This window comes from Chiloscyllium plagiosum, unplaced genomic scaffold (assembly GCF_037043375.1).
Source record: "Chiloscyllium plagiosum isolate Xiang-an unplaced genomic scaffold, Cpla_swu_hap1 HiC_scaffold_50, whole genome shotgun sequence".
Classification (NCBI taxonomy): domain Eukaryota; kingdom Metazoa; phylum Chordata; class Chondrichthyes; order Orectolobiformes; family Hemiscylliidae; genus Chiloscyllium; species Chiloscyllium plagiosum.
The window spans coordinates 60,389,088-60,415,824 of NW_028270188.1; the positions used below are offsets into that span (position 1 = coordinate 60,389,088).

The 26,737-nt window shown below is 48.7% G+C and overlaps 1 long non-coding RNA gene across 1 annotated transcript in view; it reads right to left on the reverse strand.

Moving 5' to 3' along the window:
• Positions 1-23,751, reverse strand: part of LOC148135334 (uncharacterized) — a 98,720-nt gene extending 74,969 nt beyond the window's left edge. The window contains exon 1 of the long non-coding RNA XR_015755386.1: positions 23,493-23,751. This is a non-coding gene — a long non-coding RNA (uncharacterized LOC148135334). The remainder of the gene's footprint in view (positions 1-23,492) is intronic.
• Between the last annotated feature and the right edge of the window lie 2,986 nt (positions 23,752-26,737).

The following is a 26,737-nucleotide window of genomic DNA, read 5'->3' on the forward strand; positions in this document are numbered from 1 at the left end:
TCCATCAGTACCTCAGATAGTACTCACTCAGAACCTCAGCTAGTGCTTCCTCAGTACGTCAGAAAGTGCTCCCTCAATACCTCAGAAACTGCTCACTCAGTACCTCAGAAAGTGCTCTCTAAATACCTCAGAAAGTGCTCCCTCAGTACCTCAGATATTGCTCCCTCAATGCCTCAGATAGTGCTCCCTTAATACCTCAGAAAGTGCTCTCTCAGTACCTCAGGTATTTCTGCCTCAGTACCTCAGATAGTTCTCCCTAAATACCTCAGAAAGTGCTCCCTTAATACCTCAGAAAGTGCACCTTCAATACCTCAGAAAGTGCTCCCTCAATAGCTCAGAAAGTGCACCCTCAGTAACTCAGATAGTGCTCCCTCAATACCTCAGAAAGTGCTCCATCAATACCTCAGATAGTTCTCCCTCAGTACCTCAGAACGTGCTCCATCAATACGTCAGAAAGTGCTCCCTCAGTACCTCAGAGTGTGCTTCCTCAATGCCTCAGAACTTGCTCCCTCAGTACCTCAGATAGGGCTCCCTCAATACCTCAGAAAGTGCTCCCTCAGATCCTCAGATAGTGCTCCCTCAATACCTCAGAATGTGCTCCCTCAATACGTCAGAATGTGCTTCCGCAATACCTCAGGTAGTGGTCCCACAATACCTCAGAATGTGCTCCCTCAATACTTCAGAAAGTGGTCCCTCAGTACCTCAGATAGCTCTCCCTCAGTACCTCGAAAAGTGCTCCCTCAGTACCTCAGAATGTGCTCCCTCAATACCTCAGATAGTGTTCCCTCAATACCTCAGAACGTGCTCCATCAATACGTCAGAAAGTGCTCCCTCAGTACCTCAGAGTGTGCTTCCTCAATACCTCAGAACTTGCTCCCTCAGTACCTCAGATAGGGCTCCCTCAATACCTCAGAATGTGCTCCCTCAATACGTCAGATAGTGCTCCCTCAATACCTCAGAATGTGCTCCCTCAATACGTCAGAATGTGCTTCCGCAATACCTCAGATAGTGGTCCCACAATACCTCAGAAAGTGCTCCCTCAATACTTCAGAAAGTGGTCCCTCAGTACCTCAGATAGCTCTCCCTCAGTACCTCGAAAAGTGCTCCCTCAGTACCTCAGATAGTGCTTCCTCAATACCTCAGAAGGTGCTCCCTCAATACCTCAGGTAGTTCTCCCTCAATACCACGAAAGTGCTCCCTCAATACCTCAGAGAGTGTTCCATCACTACCTCAGAAAGTGCTCCATCAATACCTCAGAGAGGGCTCCCTCAATACCTAAGATAGCTCTCCTTCAATACCTCAGATAGTTCTTCCTCAAAACCTCTGAAAGTGCTCGCTCAAAAACTCAAATAGTTCTCCCTCTATACATCTGAAAGTGCTCCCTCAAAACCTCAGATAATTCTCCCTCAATGCCTCAGATAGTGCCCCCACAATACCTCAGATAGTTCTCCCAAAATACCTCAGATAGTGCTCTCGCAGTACCTCAGAAAGTGCTCCCTCAATACCTCAGAAAGTGATCCCTCAGTACCTCAGATAGTACTCACTCAGAACCTCAGCTACTGCTTCCTCAGTACGTCAGAAAGTGCTCCCTTAATACCTCAGAAAGTGCTCCCTCAGTACCTCAGATATTGCTCCCTCAGTACCTCAAATAGTTCTCACTCAGTACCTCAGAAAGTGCTCTTTAAATACCTCAGAAAGTGCTCCCTCAGTACCTCAGATCTTGCTCCCTCAATGCCTCAGATAGTGCTCCCTCAATACCTCAGAAAGTGCTCCCTCAGTACCTCAGATAGTCCTCCCTCAGTACCTCAGGTAGTGCTCCCTCAATACCTAAGAAAGTGCTCACTCAGTACCTCAGGTAGTTCTTCATCAGTTCCTCAGATAGTACTCCCTCAGTACCTCAGAAATTGCTCCCTCAGGACCTAAGAGAGTTCTCCCTCAGTACCTCAGAAAGTGTTCCCTCAATACTTCAGAAAAATGGTCCCTCAGTACCTCAGATAGTTCTCCCTCAGTACCTCAGATAGTGCTTCCTCAGTACCTCAGAAACTGCTCCCTCAAAACCTCAGATAGTTCTCCCTCAATACCCCAGAAAGCGCTCCCTCAATACCTCAGAAAGTGCTCCCTCAATACGTCAGATAGTTCTCCCTCAATACCTCTGCAAGTGCTCCCTCAATACCTCAAAAAGTGATCCCTCATACCTCAGTGCTCCCACAATACCTCAGAAAGTGCTCCCTCATTACCTCATAAAGTGCTTCCTCTATACATCAGATTGTGTTCCCTGAATACCTCAGAAAGTGCTTCCTCAATACCTCAGAGAGTGCTCCCTCATTACCTCAGGTAGTGCTACCCCACTACCTCAGAAATTGCACCATCAATACCTCAGAGTGTGCTTCCTCAGTACCTCAGATAGTTCTCCCTCAATACCTCAGAAATTGCTCCATCAATACCTCAGAGTGTGCTTCCTCAATACCTCAGAACTTGCTCCCTCAGTCACTCAAATAGTGCTCCCTCAATACCTCAGAAAGTGCTTCCTCAGTACCTAAGATAGTTCTCCCTCAGTACCTCAGATAGTTCTCCCTCAGTACCTCAGATAGTGCTCCCTCAGTACCTCAGAAAGTGCTCCCTCAAAACCTCAGATAGTTCTCCCTCAATACCTCAGAAGGTCTTCACATCAATACCTCAGAAAGTGCTCCCTCAATGCGTCAGATAGTTCTCCCACAATACCTCTGAAAGTGCTCCCTCAATACCTCAGAAAGTACTCCATCAATACCTCAGATAGTTCTCCCTCAGTACCTCTGATAGTGCTTCCTCAGTACGTCAGATAGTGCTCCCTCAATACCTCTGAAAGTGTCCCCTCAATACCTCAGAAAGTGCTACCTGAATACCTCAGAAAGTGCTCCATCAATACCTCAGAGAGGGCTCCCTCAATACCTAAGATAGCTCTCCTTCAATACCTCAGATAATTCTCCCTCAAAACCTCTGAAAGTGCTCGCTCAATAACTCAGATAGTTCTATCTCAATACCTCAGATAGTGCTCCTCAATACCTCAGATAGTTCTGCCTCAATGCCTCAGATAGTGCTCCCTCAGTACCTCAGATAATTCTCCCTCAATAACTCTGAAAGTGCTTCCTCAATACCTCAGATAATTCTCCCTCAATGCCTCAGATAGTGCTCTCGCAGTACCTCAGAAAGTGCTCCCTCAATACCTCAGAAAGTGATCCCTCAGTACCTCAGATATTGCTCCCTCAATGCCTCAGATATTGCTCCCTGAAAACCTCAGAAAGTGCTCCCTCAGTACCTCAGATAGTTCTCCCTCAGTACCTCAAATAGTTCTCACTCAGTACCTCAGAGAGTGCTCTCTAAATACCTCAGAAAGTACTCCCTCAATACTCAGAAAGTGCTTCCACAATACCTCAGATAGTGCTCCCTCAGTACCTCAGAAAGGGCTTCCTCAATACCTCAGAAAGTACTCCCTCAATACTTCAGAAAGTGGTCCCTCAGTACCTCAGATAGTTCTCCCTCAATGCCTCAGATAGTGCTCCCTCAATACCGCAGATAGTGCTACCTCAGTACCTCAGATAGTTTTCCATCAGTACCTCAGATACTTTTCCCTCAGTACCTCACAAAGTGCTCCCTCAATACCTCAGAACGTCCTTCCTCAATACCTCAGATAGTGCTCCCTTAATACCTCAGAAAGTGCACCCTCAATACCTCATAAAGTGCGTCATCAATACATCAGATTGTGTTCCCTCAATACCTCAGAAAGTGCTCCCTCAGTACCTCAGAAAGTGCTCCCTTAATACCTCAGAAAGTGCTTCCTCAATACCTCAGAATGTGCTCCATCAATACCTCAGATAATTCTCCCTCAGTACCTCAGGTAGTGCTCCCTCAATACCTAAGAAAGTGCTCACTCAGTACCTCAGGTAGTTCTTTATCAGTTCCTCAGATAGTACTCCCTCAGTACCTCAGAAAGTGCTCCCTCAGGACCTAAGATAGTTCTCCCTCAGTACCTCAGCAAGTGTTCCCTCAATACTTAAGAAAAATGGTCCCTCAGTACCTCAGATAGCTCTCCCTCAGTACATCAGATAGTGCTTCCTCAGTACCTCAGAAAGTGCTCCCTCAAAACCTCAGATAGTTCTCCCTCAATACCCCAGAAAGTGCTCCCTCAATACCTCAGAAAGTGCTCCCTCAATACGTCAGATAGTTCTCCCTCAATACCTCTGCAAGTGCTCCCTCAATACCTCAAAAAGTGATCCCTCAATACCTCAGTGCTCCCACAATACCTCAGAAAGTGCTCCCTCATTACCTCATAAAGTGCTTCCTCGATACATCAGATTGTGTTCTCTGAATACCTCAGAAAGTGCTTCCTCAATACCTCAGAGAGTGCTCCCTCATTACCTCAGATAGTGCTACCCCACTACCTCAGAAAGTGCTCAATCAATACCTCAGAAATTAAACCATCAATACATCAGAGTGTGCTTCCTCAGTACCTCAGATAGTTCTCCCTCAATACCTCAGAAATTGCTCCATCAATACCTCAGAGTGTGCTTCCTCAATACCTCAGAACTTGCTCCCTCAGTCACTCAAATAGTGCTCCCTCAATACCTCAGAAAGTGCTCCCTCAGTACCTCAGAAAGTGCTTCCTCAATACCTCAGAAAGTACTCCCTCAGTACCTCAGATAGTGCTCCCTCAATACCTCAGAAATTGCTCCATCAATACCTCAGAAAGTGCTTCCTCAATACCTCAGAAAGTGCTTCCTAAATACCTCAGAAAGTGCTACCTCAATACCTCAGAAGGTGATCCCTCAGTACCTCAGAAAGTGCTCCCTCAATACCTCAGATAATGCTCCCTCAATACCTCAGAAAGTGCTCGCTCAATTCCTCAGATAGTTCTCCCACAGTACCTCAGATAGTACTACCTCAGTACCTCAGATAGTGCTTCCTCAGTACGTCAGAAAGTGCTCCCTCAATACCTCAGAAAGTGGTCCCTCAGTACCTCAGATAGTTCTCCCTCAGTTTCTCAAATACTTCTCCCTCAGTACCTCAGAATGTGCTCCCTCAATACATCAGAATGTGCTCCATCAATACCTCAGATCGTTCTCCCTCATTACCTCAGAGAGTGCTTCCTCAATACCTCAGAAAGTGCTTCACTAATACCTCAGAAAGTGCTCTCTCAATACCTCAGAAAGTACTCCCTCAGTACCTCAGAAAGTGCTCCCTTAGTACCTCAGATAGTGCTCCCTCAATGCCTCAGATAGTGCTCCCTCAATACCGCAGATAGTGCTACCTCAGTAGCTCAGATAGTTTTCAATCAGTACCTCAGATACTTCTCCCTCAGTACCTCACAAAGTGCTCCCTCAATACCTCAGAATGTCCTTCCTCAATACCTCAGAAAGTGCTCCCTCAGTACCTCAGAAAGTGCTCCCTTAATACCTCAGAAAGTGCTTCCTCAATACCTCAGAATGTGCTCCATCAGTGCCTCAGATAGTGCTCCCTCAATACCTCAAAAAGTGCTCCCTCAGTACCTCAGATCATTCTCCCTCAGTACCTCAGAAAGTGCTCCCTCAGTACCTCAGAAAGTGCTCCCTTAGTACCTCAGATAGTGCTCCCTCAATACCGCAGATAGTGCTACCTCAGTACCTCAGATAGTTTTCCATCAGTACCTCAGATACTTCTCCCTCAGTACCTCACAAAGTGCTCCCTCAATACCTCAGAAAGTGCTTCCTCAATACCTCAGACAGAGCTCACTCAGTACCTAAGATATTTCTTCCTCAGTTCCTCAGATAGTACTCCCTCAGTACCTCAGAAAGTGCTTCCTCAGTACCTAAGATAGTTCTCCCTCAGTACCTCAGAAAATGTTCCCTCAATACTTCAGAAAAATGGTCCCTCAGTACCTCAGATAGTTCTCCCTCAGTACCTCAGATAGTGCTCCCTCAGTACCTCAGATAGTGCTTCCTCAGTACCTCAGAAAGTGCTCCCTCAAAACCTCAGATAGTTCTCCCTCAATACCTCAGAATGTGTTCACCTCAATACCTCAGAAAGTGCTCCCTCAATGCGTCAGATAGTTCTCCCTCAATACCTCTGAAAGTACTCCCTGAATACCTCAGAATGTACTCCCTCAGGACCTCAGATAGTGCTCCCTCAATACCTCAGAAATTGCTCCATCAATACCTCAGATAGTTCTCCCTCAGTACCTCTGATAGTGCTTCCTCAGTACGTCAGATAGTGCTCCCTCAATACCTCTGAAAGTGTCCCCTCAGTACCTCAGAAAGTGCTACCTGAATACCTCAGAAAGTGCTCCATCAATACCTCAGAGAGGGCTCCCTCAATACCTAAGATAGCTCTCCTTCAATACCTCAGATAATTCTCCCTCAAAACCTCTGAAAGTGCTCGCTCAATAACTCAGATAGTTCTATCTCATTACCTCAGATAGTGCTCCTCAATACCTCAGATAGTTCTGCCTCAATGCCTCAGATAGTGCTCTCGCAGTACCTCAGAAAGTGCTCCCTCAATACCTCAGAAAGTGATCCCTCAGTACCTCAGATATTGCTCCCTCAATGCCTCAGATATTGCTCCCTTAATACCTCAGAAAGTGCTCCCTCAGTACCTCAGATAGTTCTCCCTCAGTACCTCAAATAGTTCTCACTCAGTACCTCAGAAAGTGCTCTCTAAATACCTCAGAAACTACTCCCTCAATACTCAGAAAGTGCTTCCACAATACCTCAGATAGTGCTCCCTCAGTACCTCAGAAAGGGCTTCCTCAATACCTCAGAAAGTACTCCCTCAATACTTCAGAAAGTGCTCCCTCAGTACCTCAGATAGTGCTCCCCCAATGCCTCAGATAGTGCTCCCTGAATACCGCAGATAGTGCTACCTCAGTACCTCAGATAGTTTTCCATCAGTACCTCAGATACTTTTCCCTCAGTACCTCACAAAGTGCTCCCTCAATACCTCAGAACGTCCTTCCTCAATACCTCAGATAGTGCTCCCTTAATACCTCAGAAAGAGCACCCTCAATACCTCATAAAGTGCGTCCTCAATACATCAGATTGTGTTCCCTCAATACCTCAGAAAGTGCTCCCTTAGTACCTCAGAAAGTGCTTCCTTAATACCTCAGAACGTCCTTCCTCAATACCTCAGATAGTGCTCCCTTAATACCTCAGAAAGAGCACCCTCAATACCTCATAAAGTGCGTCCTCAATACATCAGATTGTGTTCCCTCAATACCTCAGAAAGTGCTCCCTCAGTACCTCAGAAAGTGCTTCCTTAATACCTCAGAAAGTGCTTCCTCAATACCTCAGAATGTGCTCCATCAGTACCTCAGATAATTCTCCCTCAGTACCTCAGGTAGTGCTCCCTCAATACCTAAGAAAGTGCTCACTCAGTACCTCAGGTAGTTCTTCATCAGTTCCTCAGATAGTACTCCCTCAGTACCTCAGAAAGTGCTCCCTCAGGACCTAAGATAGTTCTCCCTCAGTACCTCAGCAAGTGTTCCCTCAATACTTAAGAAAAATGGTCCCTTAGTACCTCAGATAGCTCTCCCTCAGTACATCAGATAGTGCTTCCTCAGTACCTCAGAAAGTGCTCCCTCAAAACCTCAGATAGTTCTCCCTCAATACCCCAGAAAGTGCTCCCTCAATACCTCAGAAAGTGCTCCCTCAATACGTCAGATAGTTCTCCCTCAATACCTCTGCAAGTGCTCCCTCAATACCTCAAAATGTGATCCCTCAATAGCTCAGATAGTGCTCCCACAATACCTCAGAAAGTGCTCCCTCATTACCTCATAAAGTGCTTCCTCGATACATCAGATTGTGTTCCCTGAATACATCAGATTGTGCTTCCTCAATACCTCAGAGAGTGCTCCCTCATTACCTCAGATAGTGCTACCCCACTACCTCAGAAAGTGCTCAATCAATACCTCAGAAATTAAACCATCAATACATCAGAGTGTGCTTCCTCAGTACCTCAGATAGTTCTCCCTCAATACCTCAGAAATTGCTCCATCAATACCTCAGAGTGTGCTTCCTCAATACCTCAGAACTTGCTCCCTCAGTCACTCAAATAGTGCTCCTTCAATACCTCATAAAGTGCTCCCTCAGTACCTCAGAAAGTGCTTCCTCAATACCTCAGAAAGTACTCCCTCAGTACCTCAGATAGTGCTCCCTCAATACCTCAGAAATTGCTCCATCAATACCTCAGAAAGTGCTTCCTCAATACCTCAGAAAGTGCTTCCTAAATACCTCAGAAAGTGCTCCCTCAATACCTCAGATAATGCTCCCTCAATAGCTCAGAAAGTGCTCGCTCAATTCCTCAGATAGTTCTCCCTTAATACCTCTGAAAGTGCTTTCTCAATACCTCAGATAGTGCTCCCACAGTACCTCAGATAGTTCTCCCTCAGTTTCTCAAATACTTCTCCCTCAGTACCTCAGAATGTGCTCCCTCAATACATCAGAATGTGCTCCATCAATACCTCAGATCGTTCTCCCTCATTACCTCAGAGAGTGCTTCCTCAATACCTCAGAAAGTGCTTCACTAATACCTCAGAAAGTGCTCTCTCAATACCTCAGAAAGTACTCCCTCAATACTCAGAAAGTGCTTCCTCAATACCTCAGATAGTGCTCCCTCAGTACCTCAGAAAGTGCTTCCTCAATACCTCAGAAAGTGCTCCCTGAATACTTCAGAAAGTGGTCCCACAGTACCTCAGATAGTTCTCCCTCAGTACCTCAGAAAGTGCTCCCTTAGTACCTCAGATAGTGCTCCCTCAATGCCTCAGATAGTGCTCCCTCAATACCGCAGATAGTGCTACCTCAGTACCTCAGATAGTTTTCCATCAGTACCTCAGATACTTCTCCCTCAGTACCTCACAAAGTGCTCCCTCAATACCTCAGAAAGTGCTTCCTCAATACCTCAGAAAGAGCTCACTCAGTACCTAAGATATTTCTTCCTCAGTTCCTCAGATAGTACTCCCTCAGTACCTCAGAAAGTGCTTCCTCAGTGCCTAAGATAGTTCTCCCTCAGTACCTCAGAAAGTGTTCCCTCAGTACCTCAGATAGTGCTTCCTCAGTACCTCAGAAAGTGCTCCCTCAAAACCTCAGATAGTTCTCCCTCAATACCTCAGAATGTGTTCACCTCAATACCTCAGAAAGTGCTCCCTCAATGCGTCAGATAGTTCTCCCTCAATACCTCAGAAAGTGCTCCCTGAATACCTCAGAATGTACTCCCTCAGGACCTCAGATAGTGCTCCCTCAATACCTCAGAAATTGCTCCATCAATACCTCAGATAGTTCTCCCTCAGTACCTCTGATAGTGCTTCCTCAGTACGTCAGATAGTGCTCCCTCAATACCTCTGAAAGTGTCCCCTCAGTACCTCAGAAAGTGCTACCTGAATACCTCAGAAAGTGCTCCATCAATACCTCAGAGAGGGCTCCCTCAATACCTAAGATAGCTTTCCTTCAATACCTCAGATAATTCTCCCTCAAAACCTCTGAAAGTGCTCGCTCAATAACTCAGATAGTTCTATCTCATTACCTCAGATAGTGCTCCTCAATACCTCAGATAGTTCTGCCTCAATACCTCAGATAGTGCTCCCTCAGTACCTCAGATAATTCTCCCTCAATACCTCTGAAAGTGCTCCCTCAGTACCTCAGAAAGTGCTCCCTCAATACCTCAGAAAGTGATCCCTCAGTACCTCAGATAGTACTCTCTCAGAACCTCAGCTAGTGCTTCCTCAGTACTCAGAAAGTGCTCCCTCAATACCTCAGAAACTGCTCCCTCAGTACCTCAGATATTGCTCCCTCAATGCCTCAGATATTGCTCCCTTAATACCTCAGAAAGTGCTCCCTCAGTACCTCAGATAGTTCTCCCTCAGTACCTCAAATGGTTCTCACTCAGTACCTCAGAAAGTGCTCTCTAAATACCTCAGAAACTACTCCCTCAATACTCAGAAAGTGCTTCCTCAATACCTCAGATAGTGCTCCCTCAGTACCTCAGAAAGGGCTTCCACAATACCTCAGAAAGTACTCCCTCAATACTTCAGAAAATGGTCCCACAGTACCTCAGATAGTTCTCCCTCAGTACCTCAGAAAGTGCTCCCTCAGAACCTCAGATAGTGCTCCCTCAATGCCTCAGATAGTGCTCCCTCAATACCGCAGATAGTGCAACCTCAGTACCTCAGATAGTTTTCCATCAGTACCTCAGATACTTCTCCCTCAGTACCTCACAAAGTGCTCCCTCAATACCTCAGAAGGTCCTTCCTCAATACCTCAGATAGTGCTCCCTTAATACCTCAGAAAGTGCACCCTCAATACCTCATAAAGTGCGTCCTCATTACATGAGATTGTGTTCCCTCAATACCTCAGAAAGTGCTCCCTCAGTACCTCAGAAAGTGCTCCCTTAATACCTCAGAAAGTGCTTCCTCAATACCTCAGAATGTACTCCATCAGTACCTCAGATAATTCTCCCTCAGTACCTCAGGTAGTGCTCCCTCAATACCTAAGAAAGTGCTCACTCAGTACCTCAGGTAGTTCTTCATCAGTTCCTCAGATAGTACTCGCTCAGTACCTCAGAAATTGCTCCCTCAGGACCTAAGAGAATTCTCCCTCAGTACCTCAGAAAGTGTTCCCTCAATACTTCAAAAAAATGGTCCCTCAGTACCTCAGATAGTTCTCCCTCAGTACCTCAGATAGTGCTTCCTCAGTACCTCAGAAAGTGCTCCCTCAAAACCTCAGATAGTTCTCCCTCAATACCCCAGAAAGTGCTCCCTCAATACCTCAGAAAGTGCTCCCTCAATACGTCAGATAGTTCTCCCTCAATACCTCTGCAAGTGCTCCCTCAATACCTCAGAAAGTGATCCCTCAATACCTCAGATAGTGCTCCCACAATACCTCAGAAAGTGCTCCCTCATTACCTCATAAAGTGCTTCCTCTATACATCAGATTGTGTTCCCTGAATACCTCAGAAAGTGCTTCCTCAATACCTCAGAAAGTGCTTCCTCAATACCTCAGAAAGTACTCCCTCAGTACCTCAGATAGTGCTCCCTCAATACCTCAGAAATTGCTCCATCAATACCTCAGAAAGTGATCCTTCAATACCTCAGATAGTGCTCCCACAATACCTCAGAAAGTGCTCCCTCATTACCTCATAAAGTGCTTCCTCTATACATCAGATTGTGTTCCCTGAATACCTCAGAAAGTGCTTCCTCAATACCTCATAAGGTGATCCCTCAGTACCTCAGAAAGTGCTCCCTCAATACCTCAGATAATGCTCCCTCAATACCTCAGAAAGTGCTCGTCAATTCCTCAGATAGTTCTCCCTTAATACCTCTGAAAGTGCTTTCTCAATACCTCAGATAGTGCTCCCACAGTACCTCAGATAGTACTACCTCAGTACCTCAGATAGTGCTTCCTCAGTACGTCAGAAAGTGCTCCCTCAATACCTCAGAAAATGGTCCCTCAGTACCTCAGATTGTTCCCCCTCAGTTTCTCAAATACTTCTCCCTCAGTACCTCAGAATGTGCTTCCTCAATACATCAGAATGTGCTCCATCAATACCTCAGATCGTTCTCCCTCATTACCTCAGAGAGTGCTTCCTCAATACCTCAGAAAGTGCTTCATCAATACCTCAGAAAGTGCTCTCTCAATACCTCAGAAAGTACTCCCTCAATACTCAGAAAGTGCTTCCTCAATACCTCAGATAGTGCTCCCTCAGTACCTCAGAAATTGCTCCCTCAGTACCTCAGATAGTACTCATGCAGAACCTCAGCTCGTGCTTCCTCAGTACGTCAGAAAGTGCTCCCTCAATACCTCAGAAAGTGCTCCCTCAATACCGAAGAATTCATCACTTTCTTGTGTTTTACCCCCAAAGCCCCTTGGACAGTAGCTCCACAAAAGATTCACATCCTCAACATTTCAGGGCTCAGCCCAGCTCCCCCCTCAGACTGTGTTCAAACCCCTTCAGACTGTAAGGACCCACAACTACCCCTGTCCAAGATTGGAGTCCAGGTCCCCAGAACATTACTTGTCTCTCTGGATTAATTTTAGTTTTCCTACAGTGTAGAAGCAAGCCATTCCGTCCATTGGCTCCACACTGACTGTCTGAACAGCATCGCACCCAGATTCACATCCTCTGCTCTATCCCTGTAATGCTGCATTTCCCATGGCATCTTTGGGCGGTGGGAGGGAAGTGGATCACCCGGAGGGAACCCGCACAGATACAGAGAGAATGTGTAAACTCCACACAGACAGTCACCGGGAGTTAGAATCAAACCACTGAGGCACCGTGCTGTCCTCTCTCCTTGGATGCTATCTCATCTAACCTTTTACTTAGCAATCTCCCATGTGAAACCTTCTCATCTGTTTCCTTGGTCATCCCTTCAAAAGCTCTATCAAGTTGGACACATTATTTCCACAAACAAAGCCCAGCTGACCATCCCTAATCAATTCTTGCTTTTCCAAATACATGTAAGTTGTCTCTCAGAATGCCCTCCAACAGCTTACCCACCACTGCCATCAGGCTCACAGCTCCATAGTTCAATGGCTGTTCCTTGCAGCCTTACTTCAATAATGGCCCATCATTAATCTCCCTCCAATCTTCAGGCACCTCACCCGTTGTCACTGATCGGTCCGTCTGACAAGGCCATCTCCATCCTTCTGTAACCTAAGGCTATCCTCCTCAGTATTTATCACCCCACCAATCCCCATATCATTCATGACCCCAATGATTAACCCTCCACCATTCAAATCTAGATCTTTTCTAACAACTACATCAGCAAGACCCCAACAGTGAGACATGAATAGACAGAGATTTCTAACTGGACCATCACTCTCTGCTTCCTGCCACTCAGCATTCTGCGCCAAATTCCTTGGATCTTGAGTTTTTATGTTCACTATCAGTTTCCAGTATGGATCCTGATAAAAGCCTTACTGACCTCCAAGCAGACGACAGGAAAGCATTGCCCTTATTTACACAGCTGGTCACCTCCTTAAAAAGTGCAATCCCATTGGTCAGACCTGAGCTCCCCTTAACACAACCATTCTGACTGTTCATCATGAACTCCAGTCCCTGTAAATGCTGATTAATTCTATCTCCCAAAATTGCTTCCAACAGACATCCCACCCACGATATTAGCCTGACTGGCCTATGGCTGCCTGGTAAATCCCACGTTCCTTCTTGAATAACAGGACCACATGGTCAGTCCGACGGCACCTCTCCTGTGGCCAGAGGGGATTTGAAAATGTTTGCAAGTGTCCCTGCTACTTCCTCCATCACCTCATTCGGTAAACCGAGATACATTTCCACTGTCTTTGGAGATTTACTGGTTTGTCAGAAGGCCAGACCACTCAGAACCATCTCTCTCTATATATGCTAATACATTTAATTGTATCACAGAGCATCTCCACGATTTCATACCGTCCCTGTCCCAATGAGCATTGACACAATGCATCCATTCACTGTAGCCTCTGGGTCCATGCACAAATTCTCACTGTGTTCCACAACCGACTCTTTCTCTCATTATCAATTCACCCTTAATGTCACTGTAAAGTCCTGTCAGATTTTTATTTCCTCTCTTAGCACTCCTCGCTCCCAGGCAAATAGCCTGCGATACGATTTGGAGGAGTGTGGGATGTCATTCTGGATGTGGATTAGCATTGGGAAGCTCAGAAATAAGGAACACACGACTGTGCTGAGTGTGGGGCAGTGAGATTCATTTGGGATGAGCACACAGAAGCTGAGGAATAAACCTCAGCCCTGCAGCATGAAAATATCCCTTTGAGCTGGCAGGTCAGTCACGTGAAACGAAAACTTGATCCCTGGGAAAAGAGGGTGGTAACCAAATGAAGACTGTCTGTTAGAACACAGTCTCTGGAACCTGGACGTGGGAATCATTACTGAGCAGGGTCTGTAGGAAGCAGAGGCAGAAATGGACTGAACAATTCCACATGTACTTCTCAGACAACAAGACATCGGAGCATAAATTAGGCCATTCAGTTCATCTTATAGAGTGGCACTCAGTACTGACTCTCTTACAATGCAGGTATCGCCCAGACTGATCCTCTGATAGTGCAGCACTCCCTCAGTACTGACCCTCTGACAGTGAGCACTCCCTCAGTACTGACCCTCTGACAGTGCAGCATTCCCTCAGTACTGACCCTCTGACAGTGCAGCACTCCCTCAGTACTGACCCTCTGACTGTGCAGCACTCCCTCAGTACTGACCCTCTGACAGTGCAGCACTCCCTCTGACAGTGCAGCATTCCCTCAGTACTAATCCTCTGACAGTGCAGCACTCCCTCAGTTCTGACCCTCTGACAGTGCAGCACTCCCTCAGTACTGACCCTCCGACAGTGCAGCACTCCCTCAGTACTGACCCTCTGACAGTGCAGCACTCCCTCAGTACTGACCCTTTGACAGTGCAGCACTCCCTCAGTTCTGACCCTCTCACAGTGCAGCACTCCCTCAGTACTGACCCTCTGACAGTGCAGCACTCCCTCTGACAGTGCAGCACTCACTCAGTACTAACCCTCTGACAGTGCAGCACTCCCTCAGTTCTGACCCTCTGACACTGCAGCACTCCCTCCGTACTGACCCTCTGACAGTGCAGCACTCGCTCCGTACTGACCCTCTGACAATGCAGCACTCCCTCAGTACTGACCCTCTGACAGTGCAGCACTCCCTCAGTACTGACCCTCTGACAGTACAGCACTCCCTCAGTACTGACCCTCTGACAGTGTGACACTCCCTCAGTACTAACCCTCTGACAGTGCAGCACTCCCTCAGTATTGACCCTCTGACAGTGCAGCAATCCGTGAGTACTGACCATCGGACAGTGCAGCACTCCCTCGGACAGTGCAGCACTCCCTCAGTACTAATCCTCTGACAGTGCAGCACTCCCTCAGTTCTGACCCTCTGACAGTGCAGCACTCCCTCAGTACTGACCCTCCGACAGTGCAGCACTCCCTCAGTACTGACCCTCTGGCAGTGCAGCACTCCCTCAGTACTGACCCTCTGACAGTGCAGCACTCCCTCAGTACTGACCCTCTGACAGTGCAGCACTCCCTCAGTACTGACCCTCTGACAATGCAGCACTCGCTCAGTACTGACCCTCTGACAGTGCAGCACTCCCTCAGTACTGACCCTCTGACAGTACAGCACTCCCTCAGTACTGACCCTCTGAGAGTGCTGCACTCCCTCAGTACTGACCCTCTGACTGTGCAGCACTCCCTCAGTACTGACCCTCTGACAGTGCAGGATTCCCTCAGCACCTACCCTCTGACAGTGCAGCACTCCCTCAGTACTGACCCTCTGACAGTGTGACACTCCCTCAGTACTAACCCTCTGACAGTGCAGCACTCGCTCAGTACTGATCCTCCGACAGTGCAGCACTCCCTCAGTGTTGACCCTCTGACAGTGCAGCACTTCCTCAGTACTGACCCTCTGACAGTGCAGCACTCCCTCAGTACTGACCCTCCGACAGTGCAGCACTCCCTCAGTGTTGATCCTCTGACAGTGCAGCACTCCCTCAGTACTGACCATCTGACAGTGCAGCACTCCCTCAGTACTGACCCTCCGACAGTGCAGCACTCCCTCAGTGTTGATCCTCTGACAGTGCAGCACTCCCTCAGTACTGAACCTCCGACAGTGCAGCACTCCCTCAGTACTGAACCTCCGACAGTGCAGCACTCCCTCAGTGTTGATCCTCTGACAGTGCAGCACTCCCTCAGTACTGACCCTCTGACAGTGCAGCACTCCCTCAGTACTGACCATCTGACAGTGCAGCACGCCCTCAGTACTGACCCTCTGACAGTCCAGCATGCCCTCAGTACTGACCCTCTGACAGTGCAGCACTCCCTCAGTACTGACCCTCTGACAGTGCAGCACTCCCTCAGTACTGACCCTCTGACAGTGCAGCACTCCCTCAGTACTGACCCTCTGACAGTGCAGCACTCCCTCAGTACTGACCCTCTGACAGTGCAGCACTCCCTCAGTACTGACCCTCTGACAGTGCAGCACTCCCTCAGTACTGACCCTCTGACAGTGCAGCACGCCCTCAGTACTGACCCTCTGACAGTGCAGCACTCCCTCAGTACTGATCCTCTGACAGTGCAGCATTCCCTCAGTACTGACCCTCTGACAGTGCAGCACTCCCTCAGTACTGACCCTCTGACAGTGCAGCACTCCCTCAGTACTGACCATCTGACAATGCAGCACTCCCTCTGACAGTGCAGCACTCCCTCAGTACTAATCCTCTGACAGTGCAGCACTCCCTCAGTTCTGACCCTCTGACAGTGCAGCACTCCCTCAGTTCTGACCCTCTGACAGTGCAGCACTCCCTCAGTACTGACCCTTTGACAGTGCAGCACTCCCTCAGTTCTGACCCTCTGACAGTGCAGCACTCCCTCAGTACTGACCCTCTGACAGTGCAGCACTCCCTCTGACAGTGCAGCACTCCCTCAGTACTAACCCTCTGACAGTGCAGCACTCCCTCAGTTCTGACCCTCTGACACTGCAGCACTCCCTCCGTACTGACCCTCTGACAGTGCAGCACTCCCTCCGTACTGACCCTCTGACAATGCAGCACTCCCTCAGTACTGACCCTCTGACAGTACAGCACTCCCTCAGTACTGACCCTCTGACAGTGTGACACTCCCTCAATACTAACCCTCTGACAGTGCAGCACTCCCTCAATAGTAGGAGTAGTAGTTGATGGCAAAGTTTCTTCATGGAGTGCTGTCACTAGCGGTGTTCCGCAAGGATCTGTTTTGGGACCATTGCTGTTTGTCATTTTTATAAATGACCTGGAAGAGGGGTTAGAAGGTTGGGTGAGCAAGTTGCGGATGACACGAAAGTCGGAGGAGTTGTTGACAGTGAGGAAGCATGTGGCAGGTTACAGCAGGATATAGAGAAGCTGCAGAGCTGGGCAGAAAGGTGGCAGATGGAATTCAATGTAGCTAAGTGCGAGGTGATTCACTTTGGGAAGAATAACAAAAAGATGGGGTACTGGGCTAATGGTCGGATACTTGGTAGTGTGGATGAGCAGAGGGATCTTGGTGTCCATGTACACAGATCTCTGAAAGTTGCCACCCAGGTAAATAGTGCGGTGAGGAAGGCATATGGCGTACTGGCTTTTATTGGTAGAGGAATTGAGTTCCGGAGTCCTGAGGTCATGATGCAGTTGTATAAGACTCTGGTACGGCCGCATCTGGAATATTGTGTGCAGTTTTGGTCGCCATACTATAGGAAGGATGTGGAGGCATTGGAACGGGTGCAGAGGAGGTTTACCAGGATGTTGCCTGGTATGGAAGGAAAATCGTATGAGGAAAGACTGAGGCACTTGGGGCTGTTTTCACTAGAGAAAAGAAGGTTTAGGGGTGACTTGATTGAGGTGTACAAGATGATTAGGGGGTTAGATAGGGTCGACAGTATGAACCTTTTCCCGCGTATTGAGTCGGGTATTACAAGGGGGCATAGCTTTAAATTAAGGGGGGGTAGATATAGGACTGATGTTAGGGGTAGGTTCTTCACTCAGCGAGTCGTTAGTTCATGGAATGCCCTGCCAGTAACAGTGGTGGACTCTCCCTCTTTATGGGCATTTAAGAGGGCATTGGATAGGTATATGGAGGATAGTGGGTTAGTGTAGTTTAGGTGGGCTTGGATCGGCGCAACATCGAGGGCCCAAGGGCCTGTACTGCGCTGTATTCTTCTATGTTCTATGTTCTAATACTGACCCTCTGACAGTGCAGCAATCCGTGAGTACTGACCCTCTGAGAGTGCTGCACTCCCTCAGTACTGACCCTCTGACTTTGCAGCACTCCCTCAGTCCTGACCCTCTGACAGTGCAGCATTCCCTCATGACTGACCCTCTGAAAGTGCAGCACTCCCTCAGTACTGACCATCTGACAGTGCAGCACTCCCTCAGTACTGACCCTCCGACAGTGCAGCACTCCCTCAGTGTTGATCCTCTGACAGTGCAGCACTCCCTCAGTACTGAACCTCCGACAGTGCAGCACTCCCTCAGTACTGAACCTCCGACAGTGCAGCACTCCCTCAGTGTTGATCCTCTGACAGTGCAGCACTCCCTCAGTACTGACCCTCTGACAGTGCAGCACTCCCTCAGTACTGACCATCTGACAGTGCAGCACGCCCTCAGTACTGACCCTCTGACAGTCCAGCATGCCCTCAGTACTGACCCTCTGACAGTGCAGCACTCCCTCAGTACTGACCCTCTGACAGTGCAGCACTCCCTCAGTACTGACCCTCTGACAGTGCAGCACTCCCTCAGTACTGACCCTCTGACAGTGCAGCACTCCCTCAGTACTGACCCTCTGACAGTGCAGCACTCCCTCAGTACTGACCCTCTGACAGTGCAGCACTCCCTCAGTACTGATCCTCTGACAGTGCAGCATTCCCTCAGTACTGACCCTCTGACAGTGCAGCACTCCCTCAGTACTGACCCTCTGACAGTGCAGCACTCCCTCAGTACTGACCATCTGACAATGCAGCACTCCCTCTGACAGTGCAGCACTCCCTCAGTACTAATCCTCTGACAGTGCAGCACTCCCTCAGTTCTGACCCTCTGACAGTGCAGCACTCCCTCAGTACTGACCCTTTGACAGTGCAGCACTCCCTCAGTTCTGACCCTCTGACAGTGCAGCACTCCCTCAGTACTGACCCTCTGACAGTGCAGCACTCCCTCTGACAGTGCAGCACTCCCTCAGTACTAACCCTCTGACAGTGCAGCACTCCCTCAGTTCTGACCCTCTGACACTGCAGCACTCCCTCCGTACTGACCCTCTGACAGTGCAGCACTCCCTCCGTACTGACCCTCTGACAATGCAGCACTCCCTCAGTACTGACCCTCTGACAGTACAGCACTCCCTCAGTACTGACCCTCTGACAGTGTGACACTCCCTCAATACTAACCCTCTGACAGTGCAGCACTCCCTCAATAGTAGGAGTAGTAGTTGATGGCAAAGTTTCTTCATGGAGTGCTGTCACTAGCGGTGTTCCGCAAGGATCTGTTTTGGGACCATTGCTGTTTGTCATTTTTATAAATGACCTGGAAGAGGGGTTAGAAGGTTGGGTGAGCAAGTTTGCGGATGACACGAAAGTCGGAGGAGTTGTTGACAGTGAGGAAGCATGTGGCAGGTTACAGCAGGATATAGAGAAGCTGCAGAGCTGGGCAGAAAGGTGGCAGATGGAATTCAATGTAGCTAAGTGTGAGGTGATTCACTTTGGGAAGAATAACAAAAAGATGGGGTACTGGGCTAATGGTCGGATACTTGGTAGTGTGGATGAGCAGAGGGATCTTGGTGTCCATGTACACAGATCTCTGAAAGTTGCCACCCAGGTAAATAGTGCGGTGAGGAAGGCATATGGCGTACTGGCTTTTATTGGTAGAGGAATTGAGTTCCGGAGTCCTGAGGTCATGATGCAGTTGTATAAGACTCTGGTACGGCCGCATCTGGAATATTGTGTGCAGTTTTGGTCGCCATACTATAGGAAGGATGTGGAGGCATTGGAACGGGTGCAGAGGAGGTTTACCAGGATGTTGCCTGGTATGGAAGGAAAATCGTATGAGGAAAGACTGAGGCACTTGGGGCTGTTTTCACTAGAGAAAAGAAGGTTTAGGGGTGACTTGATTGAGGTGTACAAGATGATTAGGGGGTTAGATAGGGTCGACAGTATGAACCTTTTCCCGCGTATTGAGTCGGGTATTACAAGGGGGCATAGCTTTAAATTAAGGGGGGGTAGATATAGGACTGATGTTAGGGGTAGGTTCTTCACTCAGCGAGTCGTTAGTTCATGGAATGCCCTGCCAGTAACAGTGGTGGACTCTCCCTCTTTATGGGCATTTAAGAGGGCATTGGATAGGTATATGGAGGATAGTGGGTTAGTGTAGTTTAGGTGGGCTTGGATCGGCGCAACATCGAGGGCCCAAGGGCCTGTACTGCGCTGTATTCTTCTATGTTCTATGTTCTAATACTGACCCTCTGACAGTGCAGCAATCCGTGAGTACTGACCCTCTGAGAGTGCTGCACTCCCTCAGTACTGACCCTCTGACTTTGCAGCACTCCCTCAGTCCTGACCCTCTGACAGTGCAGCATTCCCTCATGACTGACCCTCTGAAAGTGCAGCACCCCCTCAGTACTGACCCTCTGACAGTGCAGCACTCCCTCAGTACTGACCATCTAACAGTGCAGCACTCCCTCTGACAGTGCAGCACTCCCTCAGTACTAATCCTCTGACAGTGCAGCACTCCCTCAGTTCTGACCCTCTGACAGTGCAGCACTCCCTCAGTACTGACCCTCCGACAGTGCAGCACTCCCTCAGTACTGACCCTCTGACAGTGCAGCACTCCCTCAGTACTGAACGTTTGACAGTGCAGCACTCCCTCAGTACTGACCCTCTGACAGTGCAGCACTCCCTCTGACAGTGCAGCACTCCCTCAGTACTAACCCTCTGACAGTGCAGCACTCCCTCAGTTCTGACCCTCTGACACTGCAGCACTCCCTCAGTACTGACCCTCTGACAGTGCAGCACTCCCTCCGTACTGACCCTCTGACAATGCAGCACTCCCTCAGTACTGACCCTCTGACAGTGCAGCATTCCCTCAGTACTGACCCTCTGACAGTGCAGCACTCCGTCAGTACTGACCCTCTGACAGTACAGCACTCCCTCAGTACTAACCCTCTGACAGTGCAGCACTCCCTCAGTACTCACCCTCTGACAGTGCAGCAATCCGTGAGTCCTGACCCTCTGAGAGTGCTGGACTCCCTCAGTACTGACCCTCTGACTGTGCAGCACTCCAACAGTACTGACCCTCTGACAGTGCAGGATTCCCTCAGCACTGACCCTCTGACAGTGCAGCACTCCCTCAGTACTGACCCTCTGACAGTGTGACACTCCCTCAGTACTAATCCTCTGAGAGTGCAGCACTCCCTCAGTACTGATCCTCCGACAGTGCAGCACTCCCTCAGTGTTGACCCTCTGACAGTGCAGCACTCCCACAGTACTGACCCTCTGACAGTGCAGCACTCCCTCAGTACTGACCCTCCAACAGTGCAGCACTCCCTCAGTGTTGATCCTCTGACAGTGCAGCACTCCCTCCGTACTGACCCTCTGACAATACAGCACTCCCTCAGTACTGACCCTCCGACAGTGCAGCACTCCCTCAGTGTTGATCCTCTGACAGTGCAGCACTCCCTCAGTACTGACCCTCTGACAGTGCAGCACTCCCTCAGTACTGACCATCTGACAGTGCAGCACTCCCTCAGTACTGACCCTCTGACAGTGCAGCACTCCCTCCGTACTGACCCTCTGACAATGCAGCACTCCCTCAGTACTGACCCTCTGACAGTGCAGCATTCCCTCAGTACTGACCCTCTGACAGTGCAGCACTCCGTCAGTACTGACCCTCTGACAGTACAGCACTCCCTCAGTACTAACCCTCTGACAGTGCAGCACTCCCTCAGTACTGACCCTCTGACAGTGCAGCAATCCGTGAGTCCTGACCCTCTGAGAGTGCTGCACTCCCTCAGTACTGACCCTCTGACTGTGCAGCACTCCCACAGTACTGACCCTCTGACAGTGCAGGATTCCCTCAGCACTGACCCTCTGACAGTGCAGCACTCCCTCAGTACTGACCCTCTGACAGTGTGACACTCCCTCAGTACTAACCCTCTGACAGTGCAGCACTCCCTCAGTACTGATCCTCCGACAGTGCAGCACTCCCTCAGTGTTGACCCTCTGACAGTGCAGCACTCCCACAGTACTGACCCTCTGACAGTGCAGCACTCCCTCAGTACTGACCCTCCGACAGTGCAGCACTCACTCAGTGTTGATCCTCTGACAGTGCAGCACTCCCTCCGTACTGACCCTCTGACAATACAGCACTCCCTCAGTACTGACCCTCCGACAGTGCAGCACGCCCTCAGTGTTGATCCTCTGACAGTGCAGCACTCCCTCAGTACTGACCCTCTGACAGTGCAGCACTCCCTCAGTACTGACCATCTGACAGTGCAGCACGCCCTCAGTACTGACCCTCTGACAGTGCAGCACGCCCTCAGTACTGACCCTCTGACAGTGCAGCACTCCCTCAGTACTGACCCTCTGACAATGCAGCACTCCCTCAATACTGACCCTCTGACAGTGCAGCACTCCCTCAGTACTGACCCTCTGACAGTGCAGCACTCCCTCAGTACTGACCCTCTGACAGTGCAGCACTCCCTCAGTACTGACCCTCTGACAGTGCAGCACTCCCTCAGTACTGACCCTCTGACAGTGCAGCACTCCCTCAGTACTGACCCTCTGACAGTGCAGCACTCCCTCAGTACTGACCCTCTGACAGTGCAGCACTCCCTCAGTACTGACCCTCTGACAGTGCAGCACTCCCTCAGTACTGACCCTCTGACAGTGCAGCACTCCCTCAGTATTGACTCTCTTTTTTTCTATTTCATCGAGTCTTGTGGAAATTTGGAGACATTGTGTCTGCAGATTCTGAGGAAGCATGAGAGAGGCACACAAACCAAACCCTGTCTGAAACTCTCTGTTATAGACTATTCAGAGGCACAGAGTCACAGATGTGCACAGCTTGGAAACAGACCCTCCTGTCCAACTCGTCCAAACCAACCAGATATTCTCATCTCATTTCATTCCATTAGCTAGCACTTGGCTGATATCCCTCTAAACCCTTCTATTCACATACTCATCCTGATGCCTTTTAAATGTCACAATTGTACCAGCCCCCATCACTTCCTCTGGCAGCTACCTGCATGCCCTTGAATAAGTGCTCAAACATTCATACTGTCGATACAAACTCTAATAAACACCAACCTGCGAAAGACTATCATTGTCATTTTCAACCCACCCTGAGCTCCTTCATTACGCTGATTTCAACACAGGGAAAGAAACAGAGTTAGTGACCATCCACCGTGACCCTGTTATAAAACTTATTTTCACATGTGGCTTGTATGTCATTCCCACACCCTCTAATAGTTGCCTGGAAGGTGGGGTGAGCTGTACTCTCCTGCTGCAGTCCTTGGATGTCCCACAGTGATGTTAGGGAGAGAGCTCCAGGATTTTGACCTGAACCATGTAAAGAGCTCTCTTACTGGAGTGCCCTTTTAAAGTTGGGAAGTTAGTATGGACCAGGAGGACCCGAGAGCTGCTGTGTTGTCAGAGAGAGAGGCCTGGTGGGTCACACACCTCAGGTGAGGGGCGATGTTGAGAAGCTGCGGGCTTCATGGTAATTTCAGACATGATAGAGATTGAGCCAACAATGTTGGCATCACGAACCTGTTAGCTGTGGTAACTGACCCCCCTTTGTAGCAGAGGGATTCAATCCCTTTAATAGAGCCAGCTTGAGAATTCAACCCTAAAACCAATCTGTACGGACGCGCTGGAGACCTGAAACATCAATACAGAGATTGCTGAAGAAACTCAGCATGTCCGGCAACATCCCTGAAGAGAGAGGGAGAAAGAGACAGAGAGAGAGTTCACCTTTCAATCCAGTGATTTCTGCAGGAAGGTTCCATCAGAACAGACCGTTTTGAGGAAGGGTCACTTGAAATGCGAATTGTTCCTCTCTCTCTTCACTGTTGCTACCTGCTGAATTCTGCTGAATTTCCCCACCACCTTCTGGATCAGTGGTGCTGGAAGAGCAAAGCAATTCAGGCAGCATCCGAGGACAGGCAAAATCGACGTTTCGGGCAAAAGCCCTTCATCAGGAATAAAGGCAGAGAGCCTGAAGCATGGAGATTTTTTCCCCACCATCTGTTTGCTTGAGAATTTGACCTGATCCGAGCGTCACTGAGTCATTCAGTCTGTGTTCAATGCCCTGAGGCTGCTTCTGTTGAAAGTTGACAAACAGGTTTCAGGCTTTGTAAGGTATTGTATTCGGAGGGCGGGGTACATGGGATAACAGATACAGAGCACAGGCACTTCACAAAGATCCTTCTCAATGTAACTTTGTGATGTTCATTCAGAAGGAATAGCTCAGACCTAACATTTCAGTTTATCAGCCAAGGGGAGGATATATGTCATTGCAAAGACTTGTTGTAAAGACTGAACAGAACCGAACTTTAGTGACTATGTTTGTACGTAAAGTTTTTTGTGAATAAAGTATCTTTTTGAAATTGATATAAATATTTTTTCGAGGGGGACCAAGCATCTTGAGGTTGTGGAGGCATTGCCCTTGTCCCTAATCTTTCTTAAATAAACGCTAGACAAGTTCGATACTCCCCGGGTATAGACATCAAACGGTCATCAACGGGGAGGAGATGGTGGGATGGTCACGGGGGCTCAGTGTTGCCTCACCCCACCCGGGTTCGATTCCAGCCTCGGGCGACTGTCTGTGTGGAGTTGGCACATTCTCCCCGTGTCAGCCTCCGGGTGCTCCAGTTCCCACCCACTGTCCAAAGATGTGCAGGCTGGGTGGGTTAGTCAGAGGAAATGAAGGGATCCGGGGATAGAGGGGGTAGGGTGGGATGCTCTGCCGAGGGTCAGTGTGAACCTGATAGGCCGAATGACCTGCTTCCACATCTTAGGGATTGTATGATCAATCCAGAGACCCAAATGATGTTCTGGGACCTGGGCTCCAATCATGGAGGTGGCTGTGGGTCATCACAGTGAGAACAGGTTTGGGGATGAACACGGTCCAAGGGGGCAACAGGTTTGTTTTCGGAGGTGTTGAAGGCATGAATGTTCTGTCGAGGTGCTTTGGGGATAAAGATACTGAGGGGATGGTTTCTAAGGTATTGAGGGAGCACTATCTGTCAGTACAGGGTACAGATGGTCGAAAGGTACAGATACACTTCATAGAACATAGAACATAGGACATCGAACAGTACAGCACAGAACAGGCCCTTCAGCCCTTATTGCTGTGCCGACCATCGATCCTCATGTAAGGGAAACCTAAAGTATGAACCCTCAAATTTCTATGACCATATGCATGTCCAGCAGTCACTTCAATATCCCCAATGACCTTGCTTCCACAACTGCTGCTTGCAACGCATTCCATGCTCTCGCAACTTTCTGCTTAAAGAACCCGCCTCTGACATCCCCTCTATATTTTCCTCCAAACAGCTTAAAACTATGACCTCTCGTGTTAGCAATTTCTGCCCTGGGAAAAAAAGTGTCTGGCTATCAAATCTATCTATGCCTCTCATTATCTTGTACACCTCAATTAGGTCCCCTGCCTTCCTTCTTTATTCCACTGAAAGAAGTCCGAGCTCAGTCAATCTCTCTTTGTTAGATAAGCCCTCCATTCCAGGCAGCATTCTGGTAAACCTCCCCTGAACCCTCTCCAAAGCATCCACATCTTTCCTATAATAGGGCGACCAGAACTGGACACAGTATTCCAAGTGCGTTCTAACCAAAGTTTTATAGAGCTGTATCAAGATCTCACGACTCTTAAACACAATCCTTCTGTTAATGAAAGCCAAAACACCATATGCTTTCTTAACAACCCTGTCCACTTGGGTAGCCATTTTAAGGGATCTATGTACCTGCACACCAAGATCCCTCTGTTCCGTCACACTGCCAAGAATCCTGTCTTTAATCCTGTACTCAGTTTTCAAATTTGACCTTCCAAAATGCATCACCTCCATTTATTCAGGTTGAACTCCATCTGCCACCTCTCAGCCCATCGCTGCATCCTGTCAATGTCCCGCTGCAGCCAACAACAGCCCCCTATACTGTCAACGACACTCCAACCTTTGTGTCGTCTGCAAACTTGCTGACCCCTCCTTCAATCCCCTCATCCAAGTCATTAATAAAAATTACAAACAGTAGAGGCCCAAGGACAGAGCCCTGTGGAATACCACTCACCACTGACTTCCAGGCAGAATATTTTCCTTCTACTACCACTCGCTGTCTTCTGTAGGCCAGCCAATTCTGTATCCAGACAGCTAAGTTTCCCTGTCTCCCATTCCTCCTGACCTTCTGAATGAACCTACCATGGGGAACCTTATCAAATGCCTTACTGAAGTCCATATACACCACATCCACAGCTTGACCCTCATCAACTTGCCTAGTAACATCCTCAAAGAACTCAGTAAGGTTTGTGAGGCATGACCTGCCCCTCACAAAGCCGTGTTGATTGCATTAAATCAAGCCATGCTCTTCCAGATGCTCATAAATCCTGTCCCTCAGAATCCTTTCTAACTCTTTACATACGACAGACGTGAGAGTGTCTTGTCTGTAATTGCCGGGGATTTCCCTATTTCCTTTCTTGAAGAGAGGAATTATATTTGCATCCCTCCAGTCCTCAGGTACGACTCCAATGGAGACCGAGGATGTAAGGATCTTCACAAGCAGCGAAGCAATCACATTTCTCACTTCCCAAAGCAGCCGAGGACAAATCTGGTTTGGCCCTGGCGACTTGTCAATCTTAATGTTTGTCAAAATGTTCAGCACATCAGCTTCCTCAATCTCCATCCGTTCCAGCATGCTTACCTGCTCCTCAATGGTTTCATTCACTACAAGGTCCTTTTCTTTAGTAATGACAGAAGCAAAAAACTCATTTAGGGGGTTCCCCTGCCTCCTCAGACTCTACACACAAGTTCCCTATGCTATCCCTGAGCGGCCCTACTCTTTCTTTGATCATTGTCTTACTCCTCACATCCGTGTAAAATGTCTTTGGATTCTCCCTAATCCTTCCTGTCAAGCCTTGTTCCTGCCCCCTCCTGGCTCTCCTCAGGCCATTTTTGAGCTCCTTCCTCGCCTGCCTGTAATCCTCTAGAGCT